This window comes from Rhinopithecus bieti, unplaced genomic scaffold (assembly GCF_001698545.2).
Source record: "Rhinopithecus bieti isolate Rb0 unplaced genomic scaffold, ASM169854v2 scaffold_1887, whole genome shotgun sequence".
NCBI lineage: Eukaryota > Metazoa > Chordata > Mammalia > Primates > Cercopithecidae > Rhinopithecus > Rhinopithecus bieti.
In genome coordinates, this window is record NW_016803685.1 from 1,107,670 (window position 1) to 1,113,193 (window position 5,524).

At 36.7% G+C, this 5,524-nt stretch overlaps 1 protein-coding gene and 1 pseudogene across 1 annotated transcript in view; one reads left to right on the forward strand and one right to left on the reverse strand.

Moving 5' to 3' along the window:
• Positions 1–5,524, forward strand: part of DPYD (dihydropyrimidine dehydrogenase) — an 875,642-nt gene that overhangs the window by 463,179 nt on the left and 406,939 nt on the right.
• LOC108514369 (small VCP/p97-interacting protein pseudogene) overlaps positions 1–5,524 on the reverse strand; it is a 13,408-nt pseudogene that overhangs the window by 994 nt on the left and 6,890 nt on the right.

Genomic DNA, 5,524 nt, shown 5'->3' on the forward strand with positions numbered 1-5,524 from the left:
TAACAGAATACATTTATTAATATAGTATATATACTATATATACTATATATAGTATATGTACGATTCTATAGATAAATAGAATATATTTATTCTATGTTATAGAATAACACTAAGTATATATTTAGTGTTAATATATTTATATAGTATAAATATATACATAGTATAATATAGTATAAATATATACATAGTATAATATATTTATTCTATGTAATATTATTAGTAGTATAATAAAGGATGAAGGCATGAGACAGAATGATTGTTCTTGATAAAACTGTTAGTGGTATAGCAGATGAGATTTCTACTATAAGGAATTGTCAATATTCAGTGATTTGATGATGACAGTGACAGCTTATGGGCCACTTATTATGTGGCAGGCAGTATTCTAAGCATCTTTCATATACCATTTCATGTAAGTTTTCACAGTAGCACTATGGAGTAGAGGTAGTATAATTATTAACACTTTATAGGAAGGAAGCTGAGTCACAAAAGGGTTAGTGACTTGTGCAACCAGTAACACATAGTTGTTTATTTGGTGTAATGATGAAAATACTAAATACATTTCTTAACCTCTAGTGAGTACTCAAAAAATATTATAGGTATTAATGTTAAAGAGCAATAATCAAGTATTAATAGTCATTGAATGAATAACTAATGAATAAAGCCCACCTCTGCAATTTACTAGCTATGGGATTTTGTGCCAGTTTTATTTAAAATGCTAAGTTTGTTTTCTTATTTGTAAAATTATTATAATCAAATAGAAACATTGTAATTTACTGAGTTCATGCATGTTTCAAGTACTCTTGTAGCATGTAACAAAAGTAAAACTTTGGCAAGTAGTCAGGGCATAGCAAGTACTCAACAAAGACTATTATTGTTAATGTAGCTTTTCATTCTCATTTTAATAGGACAGGAGTAACCAGGACAATAACCACAGGTCAAGGCTGTGGTGTGTCCTGGTGTAAGTGTACCATGTGTATTGTCTACCACAAATATTGATGTTGGTAAAATTTGCCAATCTTATGAAAATTTTCCAGTATTACTTTCATTCCTTTGTGTATTTAGATCTAGACAGTGTATATTTAGGTCTAGACAGTTTTATCACATGTAGTGATACTGAGGATGGAACCCTCTAGGAGTATTGTGTGTAGATGAGCATGACTGGTCAACATTTTCCTACCTTTGCTGTGCTATATTCATCATTCTTTAGATTTGAGCTTTTTGCCTTAAGTTCAAGGTAGGAACATGAGCTCAGGTTTTAAACCTGGTGTGCTTGCTTAGTGTAGCACATACCAAAACTTCTGTGGTTCCCTGAAAATAATATTTTTCCTCACAACGATTACTCCTAAAAGCAGGATTCCTGATATCAGTGAGTGTAAATAGTTTAACAAAGCTATGGGTTGTCTCTTCAGCTACATTTTTTGTACTCAAACAGTGAAGATGATGCAGGTCAGGCAAGTCCCCAAACTGGGGCTCAGCCCGGGAGGGTTCTTGGCTTTGCCTAGGAAAGATTTCAAGAGCAAGCCAGAGGTGTTAGTGACTTTTACTGAAGCTACTTTTAATGAAGCAGCAGTGTACAGCAGCAGCAGAGGTACAGCTCGTTGTGGAGCAGGGCTACCCCACAGGCAGTGCCCAGAGCAGCAGCTGAGAGACAGTTCTGCAGTCATGTTTATACCCACTTTTGATTACATGCAAATTAAATGGCAGATTATGCAGAAATTTCCAAGAAAAGGGTGATAACTCCTGGATTGTCGGGTTGTTGCCATGGAAAGGGGTGGTAACGTTTGGCTGTTACTATGGCAATGGTAAAATGACATGGCACACTGGCGGACATGTCTTGTCTTATGGAAAGCTGCTTCTGCCCTGGCCCTGTTTTAGCTAGATCTCAATTTGGTCTGGTGTCTGAACCCTGCCTCCAGAGTTGAGTCCTGCCTCCTACCTCGGTGTTACCTAGTTATAGCCATGATTCTTCTGACTTTACACTTGTAGGTTCACAGTACTTTGAGGTTAGCTTATAAAGTACAGATTAAATTTACCAGAGCACAAATATTGGATTAATATGATTTGCCAATCTCATGAAGATTTCCTTGTTTTACTTTTATTGCTTTGTGTATGTGTGTGTGCATATGTAATTATATGCAGTTTTATCACACGTGTAGGTTCATGTATTTACCACACAGCCAAGATAAAGAACAGTTCTCTCATCACAAGCAACCCTCACATCACCTTTGGTAGTCACACTCACTTCTGTCCCCTCACTCTCTGCATTCCTAATGCCTGGAAACCATAATCTGTTCTCTATCTCTGAAATTTTCTAGTGTCAAAAATATTATATAAATGGATTTATATGTGTGTAAACTTTTGAAATTGGCTTTAAAAAAAAAATCAGCATCATACCCTTGAGATGCATCCAAGTTTTTGCATATGTCAATAGCTAGTTCCTTTTGTTTTTGCTGATTTGTATTCCACAGTATGTATATACCACAGATTGCTTAGCCATTCATTCACCTGTTGAAGGATATCTGGGTTATTTTCAGATTTTTGTTACTACAGATAACAAATTGCTATGAAAATTTGTGTACTCCTTTTGTTTGGACATAAGTTGTCATTTCTCTATGATAAATACAAGGGAGTGCAATTAATAGGCCATATGGTAAGTATATGTTTAGTTTGATTAAAAAGTGCCAAACTGTTTTTCAGAATGGCTGTGACATTTTATATTCCCACAAGCAATGTATAAGTGATCTAGTTTTTCCACATTCTTGCCAGTACTTAATGTTGTCACTTGTCAGTATTTTAAAAAATTACTTTAGCTGTTCTCATATGCATGTTATGATATCTCCTTGTGTTTGTTTGTTTGTTTGTTTGTTTTTGAGACAGAGTCTCACACTGTGCCCAGGCTGGAGTGCGATGGCGCGATCTCCGCTCACTGCAAGCTCCGTCTCCCGGGTTTACGCCATTCTCCTGCCTCAGCCTCCCGAGTAGCTGGGACTACAGGCGCCCGCCACCTCACCCGGCTAAATTTTTTTTTGTATTTTAGTAGAGACGGGGTTTCACTGTGTTAGCCAGGATGGTCTGGATCTCCTGACCTTGTGATCCACCCGTCTCGGTCTCCCAAAGTGCTGGGATTACAGGCGTGAGCCACCGCGCCCAGCCTGGAGGCCCCAATTTTCAACAACAAAAATGTGTGTCTATTATTTTATACATAATGGAGTATAGTACAAATGAAAAATTGAGTATTCTCTTCAGCCCTTAAAACTGCAAAATGGGAAGCCAATGTAATTTATTAATGTACTCAAATAGATTCTATCCTTACCTATTTTACAAGTAAATCACAACTGCACTGTTATATTATCCATGAACTTAATTTCAAAAACAAGCATTTAAAAAAATTATACATTAATTAGTCACTGAAGAGACAATAACAACATTATGATGTGCCTCTTTAAAATTATGAATTGTCACGTAATCTGGATATTTGGGGTTGTACATAACTAGTAATATCTTTTAACGAATACATTGTATTAACTTCCTGTTAAACACAGTAGTTTTATCATACTTCATATTTACTCTCCTAATCTCTATTCCATTTCAATATTGCAATATCATTCATTTAAATAAATTTTTTTAAAACTATAGTATAGGCCGGGCGCAGTGGCTCAAGCCTGTAATCCCAGCACTTTGGGAGGCCGAGACGGGCGGATCATGAGGTCAGGAGATCGAGACCATCCTGGCTAATACGGTGAAACCCCGTCTCTACTAAAAAATACAAAAAACCAGCCGGGCGACGAGGCGGGCGCCTGTAGTCCCAGCTACTCGGGAGGCTGAGGCCGGAGAATGGCGTGAACCCGGGAGGCGGAGCTTGCAGTGAGCTGAGATCCCGCCACTGCACTCCAGCCTGGGCGGCAGAGCGAGACTCCGTCTCAAAAAAAAAAAAAACTATAGTATATATGCAAACTCACAATGGCAGACATATCAGGAGACTGAACATAGTAAAGGATGCCAACAAAATATTAGAAGACAGAAAACGAATGTACTGATTATAAGTTATATAGCCAACTGAGGATATCTGAAACTATCTGGGGGCAGCCTTGTAGTTGCTTCAAGTCAATATTAGCTAAAGAATTTTGCAGAGGATCAGCAATTATGTTCCTGAAAATGAAACTGAACAATGACCACATGTATTTGCAAATGAACAAAATAAAACTAGAAATCAAAGTTAATTTAAAAATACAATGAACTGATTAAATAGCTAAAGAGAAAAGTAGTGATCTGAAGAAAGGAGACATAAAATATGAATAAAATATGAAATGACGTAGAAAATACAATGAGAAGTTCTAAAGAAGAGTATGTTAGACTGGGCCCAGTGGGTCACACCTGTAATCCCAGCACTTTGGGAGGCTAAGGTGAGTGGATCACCTGAGCTCAGGAGTTCAAGACCAGTCTCGCCAACATGGCAAAACCTCGCTTCTACTAAAAATAGAAAAATTAACCAGGCATGATGGTGCACTCCTGTGGTCCCAGCTACTCTGGAGGCTGAGGCATGAAAATTGCTTGAACCCGGGAGGTGGAGGTTGTGATGAGCCAAGATTGATTGCTCCACTGCACTCCAGCCTGAGCGACAGAGCAAGACTCTGTCTAAATAAATAAATAAACTAGAGTATGTCAGAGTTCTAGTAGATAAACAAAATAGGGAAGATCCAATACAAAGAAATTAGCTGAGACTGTCCAGAAATGTTGAAAGACCTAATGTATACATTGAGGAAGCTCAATGAATCTCAAACAGAATAAATGAACAGAAACTCTTCATTATACTCATCATAGTGAAATACCAGAAAATCAGAGACAAAGAAAAGACCTTAACAGTAGCCAGAGAGAAAAGAGATGGCTTAAGGAAATTCCTTGACATAAAGACAGAGACCATAATAGTCTGACATAAGAAATGAATTCGTAGTTACCTGAGTGAATACAGTGAGCAAAAAAATAATAATCAATACAGAGAAATAGTACAATATACAAAAATATAATTCCATTAAAATTGACAAATCAAAGAAGAAATATTACAACTGTGACAGTACAAAGTAAATATGTATTTTAAGAGTTGAAAGGGAAAGTTGTGAACATCTTTCAGAAAGAAGAACAAAATGACAGAACTGAAAATAGGAAAGAAAGAAAAGACAGGAAAAGTAGAGACTGTCAGTAATAGCTCCATATCTTTAAAACAGTTGTGCTACATGGAGAAGTTAGAGCCAATAAAGAGGAGGGAATTTCCAACAATATAAAATGAGAAGATGTCCCTAGAAATGAAGAGCACGGTGGCCACAAGAGCACAATGATATAATAAAGACCCACACCAATATTTATCGTCTTCAGATTTCTAAACATGGATTTCGGAAGATCCTAGAAAATTCTAGAGTGAAAATAAGCAAGCCGTCGATAAAGAAAGGAAAAACCCAAAAAAGTAACACTGGAAGTTAGAACACAATACCTCTGAAAATCTAAGGGAATTTTTTTTTTTTTTTTTTTT